The sequence below is a fragment of the Ips typographus genome, linkage group LG1 (genome assembly GCF_016097725.1).
Source record: "Ips typographus isolate SLU linkage group LG1, UJ_Ityp_2.0, whole genome shotgun sequence".
In the NCBI taxonomy this organism is placed as follows: domain Eukaryota; kingdom Metazoa; phylum Arthropoda; class Insecta; order Coleoptera; family Curculionidae; genus Ips; species Ips typographus.
Window position 1 is genome coordinate 22,571,613 of NC_138422.1, and position 16,591 is coordinate 22,588,203.

General features: G+C 35.2%; 1 protein-coding gene and 1 long non-coding RNA gene across 2 annotated transcripts in view; both read left to right on the forward strand.

Annotated features, from left to right (window-relative positions):
- Window positions 1-16,591, forward strand: part of Cow (Proteoglycan Cow) — a 63,367-nt gene that overhangs the window by 25,766 nt on the left and 21,010 nt on the right. The gene's annotated exons all lie outside the window — the stretch shown is intronic.
- On the forward strand, window positions 5,451-6,032 carry LOC145731430 (uncharacterized). Its single transcript, XR_014178802.1, has 2 exons — window positions 5,451-5,544; window positions 5,594-6,032. It is a non-coding gene; the product is annotated as an uncharacterized LOC145731430 (long non-coding RNA).

Here is a 16,591-nt window from a genome sequence, read left to right on the forward strand (position 1 = left end):
TACTTTGTAGTAGATTGTACCTAGAACCTTGCGGAATATGTTCTAGGTAGGTTGTTTTTCTTTGTTTTACGATGTCTAGCAGTTGTTGGTCAGTATTTGCTTTCTGTAAGACTTGCTCGTTGGTGACAAGTTCTATTTAAGGAATCTTAAGTAGTCTTCTCAGAATCCACATTTCGAAGGCGTTTGTGTGACCTTTAGTATCCAGGTTTCCATTCCGTTTAACAGTATAGGCCATATGTAACAGTTGACGGCATGAAAGCAGAGCTCCAGTGGTACCTCTTGCCGCAAAAGGTAGGTATTGAACTTGATAAACGTGTTTCGAGCAGAGACTATGCCTATTTTTATTACTTCGTCATTTCCCGTTCAGTGTTGTGTCCAGGTATTTGAACTTATTTACCCTCTTAATTGTTGTTGTCGTGGGGTTGTCTGCTCACTATCATCAGTTTGGTTTTGTTTATGTTGATATTAACGCCAACTTTCTTGCCATTTGCGTTTATGGCATTTACGATGGCTTGTAGATCTTCAATATTATCTACTAAGATCGCCGTATCGTCAGCGAATCTTAAGTTGTTGATGGTGTTAACTGTGACAGCGATGTTTTACTAACTGGCAATGGCTGGTGGAGTGATATCGACGATAATGACGTACAGGATTTATACCTTCTTGAAATTACTAGAACTTTTCAGGTTTTAAGTAAACTTCACAGCAGGTCTGCCTTCGATATCTTCTGAACAATTCTTGTTAGGAGTATCTTTCGAGAGCTCACTATGACTTTTATTGACTTGACTGAGATTCTACAGACCCGAAGATGATAGTAAAGGTTTATGTAAATTGCAAGGTTTTTGGACTATTATTAGGGACTCTAGTTGTTTGACTACTTTTCACACACTTCTCGTTTTTAACTACTATAAATCTGCATCCGCAAAGATAAGAAGGCCAAAGTAAAACAAGAATTTCTCTTTAGTGCATGCAAAAATGTTAATGGAGTTTCTAATAAAGTCTCATATTGACAAAAAGATGTCTGTCTACAGCCTTTTGAATCATGGTTGTGGCAAAGTTTTCTTAAAAGGAAACAATGCCTTTGTCACCTGTGTTTGGTGCAGTTTGAGGTGTAAAGCCTCAAAAATCTTTTCCCACTTTTTGTCCAATTCCTCTAAACTTGTCAAAATTCTAGTTATGTATGAAACAACAATAACCTCCTTGTGATATCACTTCTTGTTTCTGATAGATGGTATGGATTCAAGACCACAAAGATATCCTGGCAACAGCATTTTCAGTTATATGTTGATGTTTTCTTTGTTTTGACTTAGCCAATGTCACTGCAACTTATTTCTTCAGGCATTCGGCAAGTTGAATTGATTGTTTACCAACTTGTTAGGGTTGTTTCTGGTTGGTTTTGTGATTATCAGTTTGAAAAACTTACACTAATAATAATATTAATACTAGTCTTGGCTGAAGTTACAAAATTGGTCAACTTTTCCATGCTCTAATAACATAGTTAAAATAAGAAGATCCTGCAAATATAGTGGATTTGGAAATTGTCGCAATTGGTTGTCTTGTTGAAACTCGTTTCCTTGTATTAATCATCCAGCAGTTTCTACTAAATGCAAGTACTAAAAATCGCTACAGCAACCTAATTAGAAGTAGCATAGTTATATTCCTGACCTACTTGTGCATACTTTAAAAAATATTCATTTTCTTTATATTTTTACTTCCTACAAATCTTGGAAACGTAATATCAATAAAACTAAATGACAAGGCATATTTTCTTGGTAATTTTTGTTTAAAGCATTAAACTTCGATACTGTTATTGAAAAAGCAGAAAACTCCACATTTACCCAGAAACCAGAAAATCAATGTCTCTGCTTGTTTAGAAAAAAAGTCCGCTTAAACGGGAACTAATGACGCTGCCTTTGCGACAGCGTCCTCTTTACGAAAAACCTGGTAAAAATAGAATGTAATTATGCAGAAGTTGCTCAGGAATTTGTGGTATTTTTAATATACATTTTTCTTGCATTTTCTCAGTAATTTTGCATATTTTTGCCAAGTTTAGAATTTTCTTTGTGAGTTAGATATTTAGCATCATTTACTGCATTCTTGGCAGGAGTTTTGCAATCTGGCATATTACGAATCTCATGGAGCCAGACCTAAAAACAGTTCACGAAGGGGGAGGAAAGTGCTAAGATTAAAGGGAGTATATTTTGTTATACCTGCAACTGTATGATAAATTAGTATTAAGAGAAAATGGAATAGTACTTCATGGCTAATTACAAAACTCTTTGGAAAGTTGTTTATGTTGTCATGATAGGTACACTGTGTGAAAGGCAAATTAGAAAATACTCCCAGTCAAATTATAGGCCGTTAAAACAATAAGATTGATGTATGCCCTTTGCATGCCCTTTGGAGGAATTTTATTGATAGTGTACGTAAGCTTGACTTTGATTGCCATGCTTAAGATTACCTAAATAAATATAATACCTTTCGGTGTCCTGGTGAGCCTGTTTCGTTTCGTTTTGTGGAAGTTAATGAGAGTACTGTCATGAAAGTGATTGAGAATGTTAAATCTAATGCGAGGGGTTTAGATGGGCTTGACTTGCGAATGATACTACTTATCGTTCCTCATTTACTGAGGCACGTCACTTACATTATTAATTTCTCCTTATTGCATACTTGTGCTGCCTGTTCCTAAGACTGTAAATCCTTCAGAAGTTTTGATGTTCCGTCCCATTTGCATTTTGCCTAAACTACTCTATTACGGAGTCGCTGATGATGCGGTAAAGCTTCTCGATAGTTACTTGAGTGGTAGAGTGCAGAGGGTTTGCTTGGGGAGGGAAATGTCTGGTTCTCTTGGAATTCAGAGGGATGTTCCACAAGGCAGCATTATTGGGCCTATATTGTTTTCTATGTACACTGCTGAATTCGCTGCAAGCCTGGTACATATGATTTCCCATGAATATGCTGATGATCTACAGCTTTTTTTTATGCGAACCATCTTCAAGCACAACATATGATTAATAATTGATATTTATGTCATCTGTAGAATTTTCGAGGCTCACGGAATAATACTCAATCCTGCTAAGACTCAACTATTTTAGTTCCATACCGGTGCCAGGGATTTAGATGCTGAAATGGATATTAGATTGAATAATGGCAGGATATCGTCGGCCAATATAGTAAACTGAAACTATTCCAAATTCTGATATTGTCCCTTGTGTGATACTGCGACGTTCTTTACTGGCATGCGCTTCTACATAAAGATAAACTAAGCTTGCACAAACTAGTTAATTCGTGCTTGCCCTTTTCCTACTTCTTCTTCTTCTTCTGGTGCCGTATAAGGTCCTCCTGATGTTGGCAATCACAATGGCGAGTTGTGCTCTGCCTTCAGCGAGTCTAAAGAGTTGTTCTGCGCTTCGAATTCCGGTCCATTCTCTAAGATTCCTTAACCACGAGGCTTGTCTTCTACCGACTCCTCTACGGCCTTCTATTTTGCCCTTCATTATAAATTGACGGATACGCGGTATTGATTACCCGTGAGTATGTGACCCAGATAGGACAGCTTTCGGCATTTCACTGTTATTAGTAGTATCTTTGCCTACAGTATTTGGAAATTGTACACATCTCTCCTGCCTAGGCTGAATGATCGGTTTGTTGAACTTAAGTGTTCTGGTACATAGGATCGATAAATTTGAGAAACCTTCGTATCTCTTAGCTAAGCTTATCACGGGCAGTGATATACATGATCGGCAAACTCGAAAAGCTCATCTCTATTCTGTCCCTAGAAGGGTCGTTTTTCTACAATGCTGCTACATTCTTCAACTTTTCAACCAAATTTTTAAAATGCCCAACCGATCAATTTAGAGTGGAAGCCAGCCACAAGCTGGGTGTCATCTGCATATAGATGGATAGAGCCGAGTCCTTTACTTATACCATGGCCAGCTGCAAGATCAGCTGTATATAAATTATATAGTAGAGAGCTTCCTTGCGAAACACCACTACCAACGGTAACGGGATTTGATCATTCTCCCTCCAAAATGATTCAAACTGATACTCAATCGGCTTGAGTTAAATTTGTTTATTATCGAGAACACGACGTTTATCATAGAGTGTCGGATTTTCCGTGTTAAATAGAGAGAGATAGAGTTCAAACACGACCAACCCTATAATTACCAATTAAGGTGTTCTGTTTTCCCGTGTAACGAAATCCGCCCGCGCTCGGAGCGCGTTTGCCGAAGCGTGTAATAAAGGCATTACATGTAAAAATCTTTAGATCGCAAACTTTAATGGTCTTGTTTGCTTTCCGCTTTTTATGTTAATTCAAACTGAAGAAGTTCAACCGCTTGCCATGTATCTTTTTACCAAGAAATGAAATAACTCGCAAGGATGTTGGAATATCTCTCTGTGATCTGTGCAGTATCCGTAGAGACATTTATTATGAATAGGGTCGGACCTTAAACCCCGAGGCGCTTTTCCTAATAAATTTACGACCTTTGAATACAATTTTTCCATTAGAATAATTGCTCAGGGTGCACTGCGAGGAATCAGTGCGTCGCACTCGGTCCCGGTGAACTAAAATCCCCCTAATTCGTTAACGTTTAAGAGGAAACGAAACGGGCCCCATCAATTTTCCCTACAGGATATTAAAGCCGAAAACTATTTCATTCCCAGCAAGTCCCGAGTCGCTAGAATACGGTATAACGGGACGCCGGACGTTTCCGTACTAAACTTTGCTCCCGTAATGGATTTTGAATATTGGGAATTGGAAGTTCAGTTGTTGTTTTGCTAATAGGGTTACTGGGCGATTGCCTCTTTGTGCGATTTCGTATGGCTTAGTGCCAGCGTCGATGAGACTATTGCCAAATACACTAGTCATTTTAGACAATGACAGCCTGGCTTATTGCCCGTGCTCAATGCCACATTGGCTCTAAAACCTTTTAATCCTTTGATTTTTTCAGTTAGGTGTTATTGCACTGTTAAGTGTAGTTCCGACTGTGATTTTTTTCACTGATTCTGTCACATTCAAAACCAAACTCAACTTGAAACTATAAATACCATGACCATGAAACTATAAAGTTCTTCTGAATTTTATCAGTTATATTTATGTGTACGAACTGTAGGATTTATACGAAAAAACACAACAACAACAAAGTGATTTGACAGTGACAGTATTAAGCATTTCAAGAAAACCGTTAACCTGTTTACGTAGGACAACCCATTTTTAAACTGCATTTTGCGACTAAAACAACGACAACACAAAAGAAGGGCTTTGTGGCTATACAAATGTGGGTCTCACGTAAATTACAAGTAATAACCATTTTTTTAATCAAAAGGCTCAGAAAATCAGCAAACAAACAACCATTCTAACCTAATTCTGTCCTACGTCTACTATAAAAACAGCTGGCAGTATTTGAAACTTGCTTGAGCAAAATGTGACAGAACGAGTACCAGTCTGAAATACACTTAACCTAAGTTTGACTGAAAGTATCCAATGTTGCAACTCCTCAGTAGATTCAGAGATGAGTTTTCAACCAGTTTCTTCAATTTTGTGTAATGCTATTCTCATTAATTTTGAAGTTTCTAATTGGTCTGTTTGTAGAAGAAAATCCATATATTAGCTAGCATTCGTCAAGTTGCCCGCGATTATAATATCCCTCCTTCGTCTGTACATAAGGTTTTACAGATAGAAAAGTGGCACACTTATAAAATGCACCTGGTGCACGAATTAAATGCAGGCGATCTAGACCCACGAATGCAATTTTGTAAAACCTTAATGGAGATGTGTCATAAAAATATTATATTCACAGATGAAACAACTTTCAGGTTAATAAACAAAACTGTCGGTATTCGGCAAAAGAGAATCCCAGATGGATGAGAGATCAACACTCCCAATATCCTGTAAAAATTAATATATGGGCAGGAATTGTGAGAAATCAGATCATTAGTGTTAACATTTTCCAACGGATGGATTGGAATGGCCTCCAAGATCTCCCGATCTCAATCCTTTGGACTTTGAAAAAATTAATAAAAAATTAATGTTTGGGCAGGAATTGTGAGAAATCAGATCATTAGGTCCTACTTTTTTGCAGAGAATTGAAAGGTCCAAGATATCTTGCATTTTTAGAGTAATACCTAATTTCCACTTTAAGAAATTTATTTCCCAGCGCTAGAAGAAAGTGTATGGTTAAAGCAATATGGTGCATCTTCACATTATGCAAGTTAGGCAGTATCTTAACGAAGTAGCATTTTCCAACGGATGGATTGGAATAGCCTCCAAGATCTCCTGATCTCAATCCTTTAGATTTATTTTTTTGTGGGGTCATTTCAAAAATGTTGTTTATAACACTAAACCTGAATCAATTGATGACTTAAAAACTAGAATTAGAACAGAGTATGCTAACATTAGTGAAGAAACCATAAATACTGCCAGGCACAAGAAGGGATTCAGTTTGAACATTTAATTAACTAATATAATTATCGTTTTTTTTTATTAATAAACACTATTTTTAATAAAAAATGTTTTATTTTTCAACCGTTATTTCTCGAAAACAGCTTAATATCGACATAGGATATGCTACTATGAAATTATAATTGCAACAAAAAAGGGGGGTTTCCATTTGAAAATGTCATATCTCAATTTTGGGGCACCCTGTATATTCTTAACCTGAACTGTCGTTTTCTCAATATTTAATTAGTATTACATTTATTTTTAGTGCTAATGAGTTTACTTTCAGTTTACTAACTTTAAGTTAATAAAAAAGTGCTGTTGATTTCATGTTATTTATTAACCACACTGTTGTAAAACTATAATAATTCTAGTGGTATTGTTAAGCGCATGCTTAATCTTATGGTTGAACTCGACTCCCGATTATTCCATTGTCTATACATGTAAAGGATTAGTGTAATATTTCAGAATTGCATTTCCTATAGAACTGTTTCAGATCGAAACGAACTTTGCATTGTTTCCTCCAGGGAGTAACACAGTGTGACATTTCGGGCGTTCATTTCTAAAAGCTTCCGTGTCGGATCGGGAGAGTTCAAAATGGCGAACAATAATTTACGGTCTCCAATAAACCCGGACCAAAATGCTTTCGAGACTTTGAACTCCCGTTTCATAGTTCTAAATGAAAAGCTGGAATTATTGAATTTCGCCGCACTCAAATCCCTTGTCTCGCATTTCTATAGACTCGGAACCTCGAAGGGACCGGACAGTCCGGGAATTTTATTGCAAATGAGGACGGTTTCATGTTTTTGTGTTTTGGTGCAGTAAAATCCGCGTCGGTGATGTCCATTTGGGTTTGTCGATTCGTGGCTTTATTAATATTTAACCCTGTCCGGGATGTAGGTCGAGCGTGGAGGTTATTGGGCAACGCCAAGAAAGTTTCCAACTAATTTAAAAGTTTGCAAAACCGCACGGTCATTTCGACTTTTAATACGGACTTACAATTATAAAACTTTCAACACGACTGTTTCGGTTTAAAATTCCTGGGCGAACAATACGCCTTTAGTTTCGAATTAACGCGCGGACCACGGTACCTCCTGATGAATTATTACCAAGTTTTTGGACTGCTGTTTTGGTAACATGCGGCATTTAAACGAGCCGGAATGGGAAATACGCTGTAAAAGTTGAGAAATTTCAACAAGTGAGTTAAACGGCTCTTTTTGTATTGTTCGACCTGGGAACGTTCCCGGCGGTGTTGTTCAGTTATATCCCCATATTGTCCCGAAGGACCTCGGCCAACTATAAAAACAAAGAGTTTTTCAGTTTACGTGCGGCTTTTGCTAGGTCAAAAGAGAAAAGACCTAAAACATGATTTATAAGAGGTTATTTTTAATTTGTCAATAAAGTAACTAATATTTATGTTTGACTCATTGAAATAAGCATAAATTAAACAATAAAACAATAGTCAAATAATTATTATGTTCTTCTTCTTCAGCCTCTAGATATCCACCCCTGGACAAAAGCATCTTCCAGTAATTTCCATGCCGATTTTTCTTGAGGGGTTTGATTCCAGTTTTTCCCCATTTCATCACACACTTTTTTTTGAGTCTCTTAAGGATTTTGGTCCATTTTACATTTACCATTACAACGTGACCTGCCCAACGCCAATTCAATCTCGCTATTCGCCCAACAATGTCACAGACCTTTGTTCTTCTTTTTGTCTCCTCGTTTCTGATCGTGTCTCTCAGACTTACTCCAAGCATCGCTTTCTCTATTGCTCTTTGATAGACCTGGAGACGATTGGCACTCACTAATGTAAGTGTCACCTTCTTATTTAGATTCATGCGAAAGATATAGCAAAGCTTTTTAAATGGTATCCAGGTGAGATTGATTCTTTGGGTGATCTCTGATGTTTGAGATATATGTATTCTTTGACAACTTCCAGATCCTGGTTCTTGGTGGAGACCTTCATATTTTTAGGGTTTATAATTTTAGTCTTTTGAAGGTTCATTCGGAGGACTACAGCTTAGAAAGCATCTTGAGGAGAACGATATCATCAGCAAATCGCAGATGGTTGGGGCGTTTCCCGTCTTTATGGATACCTCTCCCCTCCTAAGATAAACATTTAAACACATCCTCCAACGCTAAGGTAAATAACTTAGGTGAGAGGCCCAGTATTCATTAATTTTCACTTGTAAAGTGGCATTTTTGTATATGTGTTTGAGTAAGTTAGCATATCTATAATCCACGCGAACTCTGTTCATTACACTCATCACTGTCCAGGTTTCAAAGGTCGTGTGGAATAAGACATTATACTACGTACGGTGTGACTAATTTTCTGGAAGAAAACAGAATGTTCTAAAGAACTTAATATGTACTTGCTCAGAAAAAATTTAACTTGATGCAGATCATCCCACTATTGGAGGTCCTGTTGTATTTATTCATCTTATTACTTTCCAAATCGCGAGTACTTTGATTTTTAGACTATTCCTTTTAGGATCACAATACATGGTCCATCTCTCTTCACTATCTGTAATCTCCCGCATTTGCATCTACCCGCAATTTCTTTGATCTTGATTTGCTCAATTTCTCCCCCTTACTTCTTTTTAAATCTTTCAGAAGAGGCGACAAGATGTACAATTGATGCATCTTATCGCTTTAATACACTATTGCTGGTTAAACCACCTTTTCCATTACTTTAACCTACCTCTCCCTCGTTTTTCCATTCTTTCCCACTTTTTACATGTTCTATAAACGATCTTTTAAATGTCATATTAGTGATTTGACCTTTTTATCAACCATCAATCATCAAGTCATTGCTAGGCGTTTCATTAAATATGCTTCTAGGTATTTCACGTCCCTGGATTGACCACTTTCAACCACTTTTCTTTGTACTGTTTCAGCTACGCTCTAGATATTTCTTTTTCCAGTTGTTGCTACTACTTCAGTTTTTCCACTTTGCATCCTGCTCAAGCATCTCTGCAACTAAGTGTGCCGCATATTCTACTCTGTCCTCCAGTTCCCTAGAAACCCTAAGAGGAGATCGGAGATCTTCTTGTTATTGGTGAAGGTTTGGTTATTCAAGAAACTTGTACATTTGTCAAAAAGAAGTAGTAGTCCATTTTTTTTCAGTGGAGTTGTACAGTACTTTCTTTTGTACTTGTACATTTGTTCTTCAATGATGGAAGTAAATTTGAATTTCACCTGTCGTCATGTTTTTTCTTCTATTTTCTTTTAAATACCCCATTCTTCTTTTTGAATATTTGACATTTTCAGCAGCTTTCTCACGCTTCGTTTTAAACTTAACTATTGAAAGTGTGGTTAGTAGATTCTTGAGTCTTCTTCTTCAACCACCTACAAAACTCCACTTACAAGCTTTTTCCTAATTCACTTTATTCCAAAAGATTCTAAAAAGTCTATTCTACCCTACCCTAAAAGCAACATCAATTATTTGAGATCTGTGGTAGGAAGCGAACCAGGGAAGATTAATGCAGGTTGAAGCAAAGTAGCCTGAGTGAAAAAACAACACATTTTTACCAAAAATAATATTTAATTCAACGAGTTATCTAATACGTGACAGACAATTATTCCGTTAATAATCATTTTATCCCAGAACAAATTTCATTATGGGCCATGGACATTTTTCGGTAATTAATTGTTTAATTGTATTGAGCGAATAACGTTAATTCTTTTAAGCTAAATTAAGCCTGGAGACGGGCCGCTTTTTATTATAAAAAGGGGTGTCGGGTCTTTAGGAAACCATTAGACAAATTACAGTTTTTGAAGAAAACAACTCGAAATCCATATCTTTAATTTATCTTTGTCCGGCAAAAGGCCAGAGTTAAAATTAGATTTTGATGTAACGCAATACAGTAATTCCAGTTTCAAACTATGTTATTCAACTGTGATATTCATTTGACAATCCAATACTAAATAATAACAATAAAATAATAATACTTACAGTTGTTTAGACGATGAGGGCAGCTCTCTGAAGGGGTTTAACACTCGCGATATTAATAATTTAGAGTTACTTTTAAATATGGTTTATTAATAAGCACGACGAGGGCTGCAAGAGCTGCAATAACACTAATTTATCTTCTTGAATTTATCATTAAGAAGCTATGACAGTAAATTGTGTTGAGAAGCTACAATTAATTCAACGCGATTAGGGTTGAGAGTTTTGTAACAATATACAGGTTATATTGCCCTGGCGATGCAGGCGTTGGTTAAATGCTTCCTCGGCTTATTGTACATGACAGTTTCAAACAAATTAGACTTTAGTAGTGCAACTTCAACACTTTTTCAAAATCAAATAGTGAAAATGGTCGTGACACTCGTGACTTTAATCTTCGCCCAGAAACTATGTATTTTTGTACGCATCATATCATGTATCATCAATATGTCCAGCACATATTTCCATTAGTTGATTAATTAATACCAAAATAAAAATAAAACACATTGACGGACATCTAACAAGTGGATCGTTCGATTTTGATCCAGCTTTTTGACTCGTTGATTTTGAAATATGCCGTAATCGAAATTTCGTTTTTTTGATGTTGAATTACTAGCGCTTCAAAAGGAAATTATTGAATTCCATGACTAGTATTGCCACTAATCATACGTCCTTTTAATATCAAATACTCTCTGAACACATCAAACGGCACATTATTGAATAATTCCAAAATGGCTAGTAGGATTTAAATTTATTTCACTTTAGCCAAGTGCTGTGTTATTGGACTACACCAGATAATCGGTAATATTTTTGACTTTGAACTGTGATGACAATTCCTCAACTTGGCACTCCTGACTGGTTATTCTCTACAATTAATTCCACTGTTAAAATAAAGGCAATTAATTAGACTGTAAATCAACTACAAAAACAACTGTAAACTTTTTCGTCTATCTAGAAATTACAAAACATAATCCAAAAATGGTCTTGTGTCTTTACGTAAAGACCAGGGTATTTCAATTACATTTTTGAGCAAATCCAAAGCAATTAATAAAGAATTTGTCAGAAAATGTGGGAATACATGGTAACATTGCAATAATTAAAATCCCAACAGATTTATTATAGGAAAGCTAGTTGCCAGGATTTGTGGTTAAAAATAAAAAGATTGTTTGTGTAATTTATAGTTTAAAAATGCTGGTAAAAAGCCTTGTCAGTTTTTAACCTTATAGAGACACTTTTAACGAGGATATAAGCAAAAGAGGAGATATTAAAATATTTTCCTGTCAAAGATCCAAAATGAACTGAACATATTACTAAACATTCAGTCTGTTTTAATGTGTTTCCTTTTTTAAACACATAGATAGCGTAAAACTGATCATTCAAGACTTGTGAGAGTGTGTGTAGTGTAGTGAATAGTCTAAAAACTTGTTATTTACTATTAGGAATAGTTTTAAAATTCGTTTTTTTGAACTGCAATCCATTATCGAGTGTCTGAAACTGGATTTCAACCACTAAAAACAGTCCGGAAATCAAGACAAAATTTTTGGGGACAAAACTCATTTTTTACTACTAAAAATAGCCTAAATGTTGACTTTTAAGTCTAGAAATAGCTTTACTAAGACTAAAGAGAGTCCAAAAGTCTATTTTCTGGACTTATATTGGTGTAGAACTCAATTTTCTGGATTAAAACAAGTTTAGAATTCAATTAAACGCTGGTAACAAATTTTCGGACTAATTTAATTGTAAAAATTAGTGTTCAAGATTAATATCGTGGCATTAAATCCAAAATTAAATTAAAAGAAAAAAAATTGTTTAAAACTCGATTTTTCAGTTTTAAAGCACAGTGAAGCCTCTGGAAGTCAATTTAATACTGACAAATAGTGAAATGACTTGGGTAAGCCTATGGAAAATGTAAAAATTATTTTTTAATTCTGCCATGACAAAAACTTGGTGATGGTTACCCTAAAACTCGACTTTCTAAGCTGACAGCAGTTTTAAAGCCCTAAAAATAGTCCGGAGTTCTAAGAAAATGAAAAGCAAAGTAAAAAAAACTTGAAAAGTTAGTCTTCAAGTCAATTTTCATAAATCTAATGTCAATATCCTCTATCTAAGACTATTTTCAAAACTAATATGTTGAAATGTGTTTTTAAATTGTGAAAACTTACTTCAAGAAGAAGAAGAAGAAGTGTTCAAGACTAATACCGTGGCATTTAATGCCAAAATTGTTTACTTTTATCAATGAAGAGTTGAAACTAAACTTTCACTATAAAAAATAGTATAAAACTTGATTTTTCAGTCTTAAAGCACAGTGAAGCGTCTGGAAGTCAATTTAATACTGACAAAGCGTGAAATGGCATGTATAAGCCTATGGAAAATGTAAAAATTGTTTTTTAATTCTGCTATGTCAAAAACTTGGTGAAGGTAACCCTAAAACTCCATTTTCCAAGCTGAAAGCAGTTTTAAAACCCTTAAAATAATCCAGAGTTCTAAGAAAATAAAAAGCAAAGTAAAACAACTTGAAAAGTTAGTCTTCAAATCAATATCCTGCATTTAAGACTATTTTCAAAACTAAAATATTGAAATGTGTTTTCAAATTATGAAAACTTACTTCAAAAAGAAGAAGAAGTGTTCAAGACTAATATCGTAGCATTTAATGCCAAAATTATTTACTTTCACCAATGAAGAGTCTGAAACTTAACTTTTACTATAAAAAATAGTTTAAACTCGATTATTCAGTCTTAAAGCACAGTGATGCGTCTAGAAGTCATTTTAATGCTGACAAAGCGTGAAATGGCATGTTTAAGCCTATGGAAAATGTAAAAATTGTTCTTTAATTCTGCCATGACAAAAACTTGGTGAAGATAACCCTAAAACTCCATTTTTCAAGCTGAAAGCAGTTTTAAAACCCTAAAAATAATCCAGAGTTCTCAGAAAATGAAAAGCAAAGTAAAAAAACTTGAAAAGTAGTAGTCTTCAAGTAAATTTTCATGAATGTAATGTCAATATCCTCTATTTAAGACTTATTTTCAAAACTAAATGATTGAAATGTGTTTTCAAATTATGAAAACTTACTTCAAATGCAAATTTTAAGCTTTTGATGTCACTTTTCATTGGTTCAGAGTAACTTTTTGGTGTCCAAGTCAATTTTCATGGTTGGAATGTGTAAATTTGTAGTAAAAAATTATAGAAAAAGTAGTTTTTCATGGCTACAAGTCAATTTTTATTACTAAAGTTTTTCAATTTGTCTGGAAACTATGAAAACTGGCGACAAAGATATTTTTTAAGTTTCTTAAGTCAATTTTTACAGTTTCCAATACTATTTTTAAGTTGGGTTGGTTTTGATTCTTTGAACATAATAACTCAATTATCTCGTAAACGTAAAAGTTTCAAATCAGAATTTTATAAGAGATACTTATTTTGTCAAATTGAACAAGTAAAGTAAAAAAAATGACATTTTTGAAAAATATTCAGTGACGTAGAAAATAAGGCAGAAAAATGAAAACCATCTTTCTGTATCTACACCACTGGGTAGTTTCGACAAACGTCATTAACATCACATAATGAGTAAAGGACTGTAGTTTCCTTAGGGAGCATGTTTCAGAAAAATGACATAATCTATGTTAACTTATGGTAAATTATTGACATTTAAAACTGGACCACCCTGTATATTATATTCACTGACTGTGACCATTGGACGTTTATATTTTATTTATTGTACCCGGTAATGTATACCAATTCAAAGACATAACTTTGTGTGGTGACAGCGGTTGATTGTGTTTATTTTTAAACACATGAATACGTAAACCTGACTGACGTATACACATTATCAACGTCTGATCTAACAAACCCAATTGTTCCGGCTGCATAAGGATGAAGGATAAATTACTAGGTCGAGCACGAAATAGGAACACAATCAAATAAACCCCATTAAAGGCAACACGCTCCCATATATGCTAAAACTAGGGATGAATGAGGAATAGGGGAGCGATTTGGCTTCGTGTCCCGCGCACTATTTTAATGATGTTTGCATTTCGTTTACAATAATAAACTGGGAAAGTACACCCCCGGAGGCCGCGATCTAATAAAACAGGAGCAATTCCTTAAGTACTTAAGTGGAGGAATAAAAGTTCGAAAGAAGTCTATGCATCGCGCCCCGAAGGAGTTTACTTTTCGTAGAGAAGTTGCACTTTCAAGTGCGCCATTGAGAGAAGCGGAGGAGCATCGTTGCCCGCTTTATGAGGACGAACCCTTTCATTCTGGCGCGTCTCAAATCTGGTTTAGCCGGAAACTACTTAAAAATAAAATGGGGACTTTTTCTCTTTTTCCGCACGATCACCCTCGATGCGGTTACGTTTTGATGGAGAAAGTTTAATCAAACTATGCAGATCATATTTCACGGCTTATGCGGAAATGGTAATTCGATCGTTAAACTGGGACATCAATATAGTTGACAGATATCGGAATCGGAAGACAACCAGGAGGAATAACGATGAGAGTCAAATTTCCTAGAAAAAAGATTTTTCCTGTTGTATCTGGAATTCACACTATTAAAAGCAAATAACGTATCTATTTATGATGGATTTCACCCGCAAGAAGAAAAATCGCTAGCAGTTTGTCTGAATGTGAGATCAAAGCGACAAGAAAGTGCAATTTAGGCAAAAAAAGACCAGTTAACATAAAAAATCCAGATCTCAGGAACTAAAAATGGTAGTGGAGGTGGTTTTTGCGTTGATTTACTTGGTAAACTGTGTCAGGAAAAATTGGCTTGAATGGAAGCAAGTGCAATTTAGACTACTTAACAGAAAATCATTTATATCTCAAGAACCAAAACTGTTAGAAGGTTAGTCTTTGCTATGAATTGTTAGGAATAGTTTCAGGAAAGACATGAAAAAAAAAAGCAAAAAAGACAACATTAAAAAATCCATATCTCAGAAACCAAAACAGTTAGAGGGTTGGTAAAATGTAGTGGATTTTGACAGTTAATACTCCTATGACAAACTTAACTACATTGTCAGTCAACAATCAGTTTTAGTCGAAACTTTACTCATGGAGAGGTAAAACGCAAATAGTTTCCTTTAAGCTGATTCAGTGGTTTTTCAAGGGAGTTTTGTAGTTTTATACCTCTATAACCAACGTTTTGACAGTTGTCACGTCCACAATAAACTACACTACAGGACAGATAGACAGTTTTGACATTAAACCACCACAAAACCTACTCACGAAGGTGTAAAATACGTTTAAATGCTTTTAGACTGATTCAGCTGTGCTTCAAGTATGTTTTATAGTTTTGTGGCTCTTTAAAGTGGATTTTGACAGTTGACACTTAACTACATGTTTTAGCTTTGTCAAAACTTTAGTCATGGAGGTGTAAAGTACCATTAAATGCTTTTAAACAGATTCAGCTGTTTTATAATTGTATAGCTTTATGGAGTAGGTTTTAACAGTTGACAGTTCTATGACAAATTTAGCTAAATGGCAAACAATCAGTTTCAGCTTAGAACTTTTCGAAATTTTACTCATAGAGGGGTAAAACGGTACTAATGAACAGATTCAGCTACTTTTCAAGTGTGTTTTGTAGTATTATACCTCCATAAATAATGTTTTGACAGTTGTCATTTCCCTGTCAAACTACACTTTATAACAGATCAGTCGTATTGCGGTTAGCACTAGGTCAAAGAGGTAGACATTTTAAGCTTTTTACAGTCGCTGGAACCCCAAAAATGGCAAAAACATGATAATTTCAAAATTTTGATGCAATCTTCAAAACAAAGTTAAAAATCTCAGAAACGGTTAGAGTTACGGAAATTTTGCAAAAAACCAAAAATATTCAGAATGGCTTTTTGCACCCAATGGGCCAGGTTTACACCCACATTGAACCGGGTAAAGGCGGTAACAACTAGCAGTGCCCTAATTTAAAATTTAAATGTTTTTCATTTTGTTTTTTCAACACCGTTCTGTCGTGTTACGTGTAGCACTAAGAGACTATTTACAGCTTTTTCCAGTCACTGGTATCCCAAAAATGGCGCAGATACAGGTTTTGAAGCAATTTTCAAAAAAAGTAATCAAAGTCGAATATTTCGGAACCGGTTAGAGTTACGGAAATTTTGCAAGAGACAGAATTGTTCAGAATTTAGCTGACAAATTCGAAAATTGAAAGAAACTGCCTAAGTTTCGTAATCAGAAGACTCATCTGTATTTGATCTTTG